Genomic DNA, 11,102 nt, shown 5'->3' with positions numbered 1-11,102 from the left:
ACCTTGAGTCTCAGGACTCAAGGGGGAAGAAGGCGCAGAAGCAGGGACAAATCATTTTTTAAATAACAACAAATTAAAACCGCACAACGGCCCAAAAGGAAACAAAAAGAAACTCAAACTGGCCTGTAGGCAATGTGACAGAATGTCAGAAACACAAACACAAAGGAAGTGCCCATGTCCGGGCATCACACAGATCCTCTTTTTTTATCTAAATCACTTAACACAGAATTAGCTCTGAAGTGAATCCATCCGACATTTGTTAGAAGACTAAAGAAATATAAAATCAAGCATAATTTATGTAAGATCGGCCCTCCGTAACGTGCCTTCAGCAGGAGCATTAGCCGGACCATGCGAGTGAGTCAGTGCTGGATGTGCACCAAAGCAGGAAAATGTTCAAATAATCCATGGCTGATTAAACAGGATCACCAATCGGTGTGGTAATCGCATCCTCCACAGTTAAAGAGCGATCAATACCTACACTCTCCATGCGCAGCCATCTCCAGTCCATAGATTAGCCCAAAGTGCTCCCCACACCCTTCGCTTTGTTTTTGGCCAAGTGAGACAATGGATTGGGTATGGATGACCTGCACTGAAGACCTTTTAAATGATGTCTGGAGAAAACAAAGGGAGAGAAAAAAGGCAAGCGCATGAAAACGAAGGAAGCGAAGAGACGGTGCAGAAGGGAGAGAGATGAAAGTAGTTGGATCCTTGACAGCCGTGGGGCACTGTGTCCTGCAGAATGTTAGTGGATACTCTAATGGATTAAAAGTTCTCCACTTGCTCTATAGGTTTGAGAATAAATTCCTGATTTTTTAGTACAGGGCCAAACTGCATCAGTGTGCCGAGTGGAACTCTTTCATGATGTCAACCTGCCCTAGGTCATGCAATAAATCCTTTCAGTTGGCTGTTGAGGAGTTTGATCGGGCTGGTACAATTATTAGTCGTAAGAGAACTTTGTAAAAACATAACTTTGTGCAGTGTCACCAACTTCAAGCGGAGATCAGAGGCCCTGCTCTATGGAATTTAGACATACATTAATATCAGGGTGAAAACCTAGTCACTCTCAATGGCACCTGTAGTGAAAAGGTTGAATGTTTCTGAATGTGGCATTAAGGTTTGCACTTTGTGGAGCAAAGTGGCTGTGGATGTTCTGTACAGGTCAAGGTGCTGGATCTTGCAACCTGTGTCAAACAAAGAAACAAAAAAAAAAAATCATCCTTTATGTTGTGTTTGACTGAGTTGAGTCATTCCATCTGTCCTTGTGATTCTTTATATTATTTTCTTTCCGGATATCTCTTTAGCTCTCTGATCTCAAGCAAGACAACAAGAGCCATTACTGGAAGGAGTTTATTTGGCTGAAACTGTCATCTCGATCAAAAATCAATAGGGTATTTTTGGAACATCTCTGCTCTAAAATAACTGTGAGGTAAAATCCAGCACCCGTCGAGTGAAATGCCTCCAATCGATATTTCAATGAATTATGCAAGCATATCTCATATAGAACAACCTAACACGACTCCCTCTTCCTAATGTGCCTTGCAGTGGTTTGCCAGCTCTGCTCTGATGACACGCCAAAGAATGTCAGTGATGATATAGTTTCCTCGCTCTCATGGGAGACGCTGCTTCTGTTTGACCTCGGGGAAAGTGCCTCCGACATTTAAGCTCTGAGGATTTATCTGGTTGGGGTGGCCGGTTGAGATTACTGGAACATTTAGCATTATATCCAGAGCTGTACTTATGACATTTTGATTGTAGAGCTGAAACCCTCACCGACTCTTTAAATGTCCTTCTGCCTTGTTATGGGGCAGTGGTGGCCTAGCTGGTAAGGAAGTTGACTCGTAATTAAAGGGTAGCAGGTTCATCCAACAAGGTGCCAGTGAGCAAAGCACCGTTTCCACACACTGCTCCTCGGGCACCTTTCATGGCTACCCACTGCTTACCTGTGTATCACATAAAAAGAAATCCCTTTCACTTCACTTTCACATTCATCAGATGAAATGACAGGGAACTAATGGCTACCTGAAAGAAGCTACTTAGCAACAGTTTCATTATACTAGTCTTGCTTTTATTGAATATCCAAACCCTAGTGTTAATATCAATATATAATCACAGAATTTTCTTTTTTAATGAAATATTCCCTTTTTTGATGAAATAATATTCTGAAGGGTGGTTTTGGCATTATGAGGAATAAATGATGTTTGACAGGAAGCTCAGAGGAATGCCTAGTGCACTTAAAGAAGATTGATGTAGAAGCAGTGTTGCCAGATCCTAAATGTTGAAGTATCTTAGCAGCAGCTTAATATTATCATATTTTGAGAAAATTATCTTACACATGCAATTTCGATTCTTATGTTGCTCTGAAAATCTGCTTTAATAACACAATAACATGATCATACATTTACCTACAAAACATTTGAAAGAATGCCCCTGGATCATTTGCTACATGGTTTAGCCCCACAGTTTAACTCTCCCATTTGTTCCTGTAAGTCTGATGGCGATGTTGCGTATTCTTACTCTTTGTGTCTTCTTTGCATCTTAACTGTAATTCTGCCATGCAAATCCATGCTTAAACCACTCATCATTGTTTAGTTTGCCGTGGATTTGACACCTACGTATTACATTGCGCATTGATTGGCTATAAATTCACGTGAGACGACTGTGTTTTAACAAGCCAGGATCTGTACTTAATTGATTGTACATAATACAGAAGGTAAAATTATCGTACAAATACAATAACTATTGTATGAATGGCAACACTGTGTAGATGTCACGGCCAGAAGCTGAAACACCTAGCATTCATGCACCTGATTAGCAGGTCCTGATGGATACCAGATTATTCCTATTGAGCGAGAGCTATCGGGACCTGTTAAATGCAGTATACAGTCATAACGGCAACATTGATGTGGACTGAGACTTTTATTTCCTGTTCCATGAAAGGCGCACAGGGAGCAGTGTGTGGGGATGGTGCTTTGCTCGAACTGGTAACCTTTTGGTTACGGGTCCATTTCCTTTACCCACTACTCCAATCACTTTGGTGATGTTTCCCTTGTCCTGTCCACCATGTATTAAACCCCTGTTTCGTGACATTGTGCGTTTGCGTCCTTCTTCCACGCCATGTCGAGCCATCCTGACAGAAATATATGTATAATTAAATAGATCAGAATCACAATCAACCCTTACTGAAGTATCCCATTATAAAAGCATCTCAGATGTAAATCTGACAACAGCAATCTACTTACAAGACATGTTATGTATATGAATACAATGCAGAGAAATAATTGTGTATTTACAATTAGATATTAGAATGCCAATGTGACTGCATCAAATGACTATCTGACTGAAATTATGAAGCAAGTTGACCCAATTTGTTTCAATTTAGTGTTATCAAAAAAACATTATTTCTTGCTCATCATTGGTAGTGCTTTTTCGCATAAAATAGTTAAGGTCTACAAGAGGAGTAAGCTAACATCTAACACCCCACTCAATTATTACTCTTGTTGGCCAGTATGATTCAGTCAAATGGTTCATATGAGCAGAGGGGTCTGACTCATGGCTACGAATACACCCATTTCCTCAGAATACACTCAACACCTCAGAATACACTAATTTCCACAACAGTGAGATAAAATGGAAGTAGCTCTCTGAGACTCACTTGTTTCATTCTCCTGACTCTTTCTCTCTTTCTGTTTTAATGCCTGTCCAAATTGATTTAACTTTCAAGACTGCCACTGTGAAATAGGTTACCCGCCGCAATTACAGAAGTTCTAATTAAAAGCTGAATGAAAATACATTCATAATTGTGTTACTGTTTTATCTGTGCAGTAGTTGATATTACTTTAAAGCCAAGATGGGCAAATTACAATGAGCTCAGCAAAGGAAAGGCAAAAGTAAAAATGTGAAAAAAAGTGTGATATAATTAGCTTTCTGAAGATGATGGTGACCTGGGCCACTCTCTCTGACAATATCTATTAACTGAGCACAGCAGTCCCAAGCTCTGAATCAGTGTGGCCATTTCAGGCTCGCGGAGAGTCATTGTGGCAGGCAGGTGGGAGCATCACCGAGGCTGGATACCCACAAGGCCACACTGGTTCCATTATGTGCCCAGGCACCAAAATTATATTCCATTTTGTTCGTTAGTTTTTCCTCTCTCATCCCGTGTCTTTTGCAAACACACACACACACACACACACACACACACACACACACACACACACACACACACACACACACACACTATCTAATACTTGAACCTAGAGGTAACTAATGTCAGTTTTATGTCCTGCTGCTGCCATCCCCTCATTTAACACTTTCTGCTCTAGGGCATTGCTCTAGGGCATAACTGAAATCTTTTTGGTGATATCAGAGAGTCCTTTATGTTTAGCCTACACCTGGAATCAATAATCGTCATGATTATTACAAACTGTAGCTTCCCAAAAACCTAGTCTGCCAAAGGCTAATGTGCAAAATTGAAAGAATGAGTGAACTGTAAGCACATGAACGAAAAAAAAAAAAAAAACAGAACAGAAAATAAGTGGATTTGGTGCGGTTTGAAAGGCAGAAGATAAATGGGTTGGTTCATTTTCACATGTTCACCTGAATGGATAAGCAAACTTGGGCGTTTCTGTATGAGTGTGAAATAAAAAAAAAAGAAGAGGGATGAAAAATTGCAAGTCAATTAATTTAGCATGTCTAATGTGATTTACCAAGCTTGAAACCAATTACAGAGATGGTAATTGCATGTGTAGTTTAATGTGAATGGAGAGGCTGCTGTCACTTCGGTGGAAGGAAGAGCTTGCTGTTATGGGACGACCCTTATTCTGAGGGAAAAAGGGCTCTTTCCTCTGGTTTCATCTTTTGTATGCATCACTTCACATCCAGCCATACTCTATTGCCTTTGCTCTTACCCTGCAAAATAAATAGGTTATTTTCATTAAAAATGAAGGTATTATTTACAGGGGCTGTAAATCTGAAAACCACAACCATACAATGCCATACCAACAGAAAAACCTGTAGTAGCCCTGAAGGGCTGTGAGGTAGGATGGTGCTACTCCATGTTTGGCTTTGAACCTGATGCATCCAGCTACTGGGAGCCAGTGGAGGGAATGTAGCAGAGGGGTGGTGTGGGAGAATTTCGGAAGGTAAAAGATCAGTCGTGCTGCTGCATTTTGTATGAGTTGTCGAGGTCAGATGGTACATAGATGTAGACCAGCTAGAAGGGAGTTACAGTAGTCCAGTCGTGAGATTACTAAGGACTGAACCAGTATCTGGGTGGCCTGGGTTGACAAATAAGGGCGGATTCGTCTGATATTATAGAGAAGGAATCTACATGAGTGGGAAAGGTTGCTGATGTGAGTCAAGAAGGAGAGTTGGTTGTCTATTGTTACTCCAAGGTTGTGGGCTGTTGTAGAAGGAGAGAACTGTGAGTTGTCCAGGTAAATAGCAATCCTGATGTGGTGAAGAATCTGCTGGAATTAATAATCCCCAGTTTGGTGGGATTGAGTTTGAGTTTGGCTGCCTTCCAAGATGAGATGTCGATTAGACATGCAGAGATTTTGGAAGCAGCATGTAGATCAGAGGGAGGAAAAGAGAAGATGAGTTGTGTGTCATTGACATAGCAGTGGTAGGATAATCCATGTGAGGAAATGACCTCACCAAGAGATCTCGTGCACAGGGAGAAAAGGAGAGGACCTAGTATTGAGCTTTGAGGGACACCAGTGGAGAGTCTATGTGAGGCAGAGGTGGATCCTTTCCGAGTCACTTGGTAAGATCGCTCATCAAGGAAGGAAGCAAACCACTGCCATGCTGAGCCCTGAATTCCAAGCCTCTTCAGGATTGACAAGAGAGTCTTTTGGTTAACGGTGTCAAATGCTGCAGAGAGGTCGAGGAGAATAAGAACTGAATTTACCCCCCCCCCCCCCCAAAAAAAATAAAAAATAAAAAAAATTACAACACCACTTAAGGACATTGTAAATGTGATAGTGATTGTGATTATGAATGTGTGAAGAAACATTAAAGTATTTTGGAATAAATCAAATTTTAAATCAAAATTTATGGTCCCAGCCATAAATACAATGTTTGCTGAACAGTTATCACCTTGCTGTGAAGGACAGAGGTGGTTTGGAGTGGATGAAATGCAGTGGCACACTTTAATTTAGTTTGCTGGTTTAATGTAACATCTTATCACGAACTACTGAAGTAAATGCTGCATTCATCAGCCAGAAAGCTATGTATGGGCCACACTTGACATGACCATGATCCAAAAACACAAGGCCAGTGGCTGCACTTCAATGACTGCAGCATTAAAAAGAGTGAAGGTTGTGGAGTCTTGTGACCTTCATTGCGTCGCACTGAGGAGACGTGCAGTCAATCAAAAAACACTCTTTAGACTGCCTAACAACCTGAACATTTTATGAAAGATTTACAACCATCACAAAAACTGACACTGATGGCTACTGGGGCGTTAATTATTTTATTTCATTTACTGCTATGGCTTGTCTGTGTGACTGTGATGTACAGATATGAAACTGCCATGACCTACACTATATTGAAACACTCCAAACAATAAACCCTAAGCAAAACAGAAAATCACAACTTGGCAAAGTGTTGTACAGTGGCATCCATAAGTTTGGGCACCCCTGTATATAATATCATTAACTGTGATTAGTTACGTGAGAAGAAAAACTGCTTACCAAAAAGTAAAAAATATATATATGTGCCATTTTTGAGTAATTAGCTTTCTGAGATATGAATTGTTCACAATCACATTCATCATTAGGAAAGTTTTGTTGATACAAATTACACATTTCTAGAAATCCTGTGAATCTCATAAACTTGTCCTTAATGCCAACAGTCATGAGTTCCTTTAAGCAACTCTCCAGCATTTGGAAAGAATAACGAATATTGCAAAGTGTGGAGGTCAAGTTGAGGTCTAAAGAACTTCTTGTTCTTCTTTAGATTGCAAAAATGCAAAGACCTTCAGGAAGATTTAGCTGACTGGAGTGTGCCCTGTTTTTACTGTGAACAAATATTACCTTCATAAAGTCAGCAACTTTCCTGAATCCTAGCTGGAAAGTCAGACATTGCAAACAAACATCTAAAAAAGCCTGATGCATGCAAGTCCTGTGTTCTGAACTTTTGGTCACAACATGCAAAGGTAAGTCTGGGCGAAAAAGGTGCTGAATCCCTTTAGAACTATACTTTGGTCTTGTGTTGCATCCAGTGGCATAGAGAACTGTTTATTGGAAGAATTAAATAGAATTTCAGATAATTATAGAAGCAAATTTCCCATGATCTATGAGAAAGATGATAAATCAGAAACACACCTCAAAATCTGAAATGGAATACTTCAAGAGGTTTTTGAACATTGTTGAAAATATGAGTCTTGAAGGATCATAACTAACTCTCCAATGATAAGAAAAAGCATGGATGTCCCCCCTTTAGCAGACAGGTTGGCACCAAAAGCCAGCATACCTCTTTGCATCTCTTCACATTTATTATAGATTGACATTTTGATGTGATTCTGAAACTCCAGACTTTCAGACAAACTAATGAACACAACCAGGTTAAAAGGACTGAACCACCAACCCTTATTCATTTAATTACTGTCTTTTTATTGGAGTGTATCAGTATTTTATGCTGTGTACAAAACACCAGATAGGCCATGTTTGGTACCATTCAGTCTGATATTAAATGCTGAAAATATTTTTTTGTGTGTGAAAGAGAATAATCTTTGAGATTGATAGATGGATATTACAGGATAACTTTGTGCCAAGGAATTTTATTACTCAGCATAATAAAAGGCTCTGGTCTCCATACAGCAAATGGGCCAAATGGATTAAAACTGACAAAACATCTCACCATTGGCCCAACACAAGCCCAAAGGCGGTGACCAATGCTGAAGAGAAAGCCTTTCTCTTCCATCTCACTCCTCCGTGTTCTTCTTATGTTCAGCGTTCTCTGTGGTTCTCCGTGGAACTCAGAAGTCCTCGGCTCGTCTCGGCTCGTCACGCGCCACATGACTTCGAAGCCAGTCATCTGCCACAGGGCATGGTACGCAGCACCAACCCAACAAAAGACCCGAGTAGAAACGGAAATACGTGAAGTCAGCTGAACTGCTCCTACAGCTGCAACCCGCTACTAAGCAACAAGGCGACGCTAACGACTGCCCTCACAGCGAGAGCCCTCAGGCTGATTCTTCTGTCAGCCTTAAAGCCAGAGTTTGAAGGTAAAGACCAACCTGCCATTATATGACTTATTATGATTAAGTGTGAATGTAAGTGTGAATGAAACCGCATTACGTTTATTTTCTGTCTGTCCTGTTTTTTTTTTTTTTTTTTTTTAGTAATAGATTCAACTGTTGAATTTCTCATGAGTTTTCCTGCATTTATATAAGGTCACTACACTGGAAAAGATCATCTGCAAGTCTGAGTTTGAAGATCGTCTTTATTTGAATTATTTGACACTGCCATTTGAACTGGATTCCACATACGCATTCCTTATTTTTCCTATGCATACAACAGACAAATGTAAACAACACTAAAAATGAAAAGACTTTTAACTGACAACCAAAAGCATTTACAAACTGTGATACTTGCTAAAAGTGTTTACGTTATTATTTACTGACCCAAATTTTTCCTTCAGGACCTTTTTTTAGCATTTTGTTCTGAACTTCTGCATGGCACGGCTTGAGGGAAAGAATGTAATAATCCTACTGGTGGTAGGATTAAATGTTGCTTCGGATTCTGTGAAGCAGGCATTGTTAACTGGTGGGTCCTGCTTCATATTAAATGTTTTTATTCATTGTAGAATTGCTTTGTTATAGTTCACTGACAGCAACTTATAATTCTTTCCTACAGTGTTTCTGATTCCTGAAGTTAAAAAAATGCTGAGTGTCATGATTGGTGGTCCCTCTCCACACTGTGCAGCTAATCCATTTTTTTTTTTTTTGACCCTCTTATTCTGCCTCCCCACAAAACAGAAAACATTGCCATTTTACACCTTTCAATGAAGCAAAAGTGGCAAATAAAGAATAAATGTGCTTTCCATTCACCTGTGCGCACAGAACTCTACCCCACTGCTCACAGTAAATCAAACCAATTAGGCAGCGTTCAGCTCCTGTGTGATCAGCAGCCATGAGGAAATGCATGAATGGTGGAACATTACCGAGATGGGCCCTGTTGCTGCCGCTGCCACCGCCGCGCCGTAATTAAATACTGTTGAACACAGAATTTCTTTAAGCCATTTAAGTTAAGGAGATGAAATGGTTGTTAGCCAGAGCAGCACAACAGAAGCAGCAAAAGCTGTTTTCCCCCCTCATATAAGAGCAACTTTTAAGTATTTACGTGCAGTGCTTCAGTGTCGGCCTGCATTGAAATGTGAGTTACACAGCCCTGGGCTGTTTTTGTGATTCTTCATAGAAGTTTGTTCACCCACACAAAAAACACACACTAATTGCTGTTACCGTTGTAGGGACATGTAGGTGACAATAGAACCAAGGTCATACTGATTTTTTGTAGGACGGGATTGTGTGGCGTTTGTTACTTCCATTGATCATCTCAGGAGGTTCTCCCTTTGCAGTTGTTTTTGTGTCTCCTGGTGAATCTTCAGTAATTTATTACAGCTTCACAGACAATTTACATCTAAGCACCCAGACCAAACAGGTCTCTCTGACCAGCAACAGGACGGATTGACAGGATCCTTCCTGCCCTTGAGCACAGAAACACAGTAACGAGGTAACATTCTACTGTTTCTACCGTAGCCTGCTGTTAATACCGAAACAGTTCTTATATGAAGTTAATAACATAGCACTTCACATATACCACACGCAAAGCCTGAATTGAGTTCACCGTCACTACACATCAATGCCACAGTAGGACGCAACACAGAGTTGCAGGAAATGAATGCAAAAAATTGACATACTTACACTGGTAAGTATGTCACTTTATGAACCGCAATGTTTGGAATACAAAGAAATCCTCCTAACAGCCTCACAGTGGTCCGCGTAAACTATGATGATCTATGGTCAAGCATTTACTCCATATTGACATGACTAACGTAGACGAGCAGTAGAAAACATATAAAAGAGAATCTATTGCAACATGGAATGCAGTGGGGACAGAAGACATTCCCTCTGCAAATAATCATTTAAAGAGCTGGCGTTGCCCAAATCCCTCTGTGGCAGATGTTCAGCAGACGTCTCCTGCACGTGCTGCCTCGCGCTGAATGCATGCCTCTCCAGGGTCTATAAGATTGCTGTAAAAGAGGGCAGAGTGTTTGCTTATGCATCTTTCCTCTTAGACTATGTCCGCGGAGGCCTGGCATTCAGACCTTCCCTCGTGGGAGGGCGCTGAATGAAGACTGCCTACTGGCCCACCCGGCAGAGTCTGCTGTTGCCAGGTATATCTAAAGAGTTCTACTTTTAAACGTATTACGCTCTTGTCAACAGATCATCAGTGAAAATGTTGCGACGTTTTTATGTCAATTAAGATGTTAATTATATACAGTTACCTAACTGTATATAATAGACTGTTTGCTTAAAGAGTTAATTAGGGTGGTAGAAGCCTAGTGGATAACACACTCGCCTATGAACCAGAAGACCCAGGTTCAAACCCCACTTACTACCATTGTGTCCCTGAGCAAGACACTTGACCCTATGTTGCTCCAGGGGGGACTGTCCCTGTAACTACTGATTGTAAGTCGCTCTGGATAAGGGCGTCTGGAAAATGCTGTAAATGTGAATGTAATTAGCTAACCTTAATTTAAGGGCTCACTGCAATTCTTGAAGGCCATTTTGAAGGACCAGGACTTTGCTGTATTTGTCTTTCACCATCCACCATGCCACAATCCAAGGGAGCACATGCTAGGTAAAGTGGGCATGGGTGTGAGTAACGGGGGTGCGGGCTTAGCAGCGGGCTGGTCCCTGCCTTGTGCCCAGTGACAGCCAGGACCCAGATGAGGATTAAGTACTTGCTGAAAGTGAGTGAATATGTGTCCAGAACGTGTGTGTGTGGGCGGTTTTGACAAACACTTGAAGTGCCTGTGGGGGTTTACGCACCCGAGAACGCATGAGATGGAGAGAAGAGAGTTTTTTGTTTGTGTGTTTG

The 11,102-nt window shown here is 40.9% G+C and overlaps 1 long non-coding RNA gene across 1 annotated transcript; it reads left to right on the top strand.

Moving 5' to 3' along the window:
• The first annotated feature begins 8,142 nt into the window (after window positions 1-8,142).
• Window positions 8,143-9,946, top strand: LOC114790982 (uncharacterized). The gene is made up of 3 exons (XR_003749886.1): window positions 8,143-8,224; window positions 8,641-8,765; window positions 8,856-9,946. It is a non-coding gene; the product is annotated as an uncharacterized LOC114790982 (long non-coding RNA).
• Window positions 9,947-11,102: the final 1,156 nt, after the last annotated feature.

This window comes from Denticeps clupeoides, chromosome 5 (assembly GCF_900700375.1).
Source record: "Denticeps clupeoides chromosome 5, fDenClu1.1, whole genome shotgun sequence".
NCBI classification, from domain to species: Eukaryota; Metazoa; Chordata; class Actinopteri; order Clupeiformes; family Denticipitidae; genus Denticeps; species Denticeps clupeoides.
The sequence above is the reverse complement of the archived record's forward strand: the minus strand, read 5'-3'. Positions and strand labels throughout refer to the sequence as shown.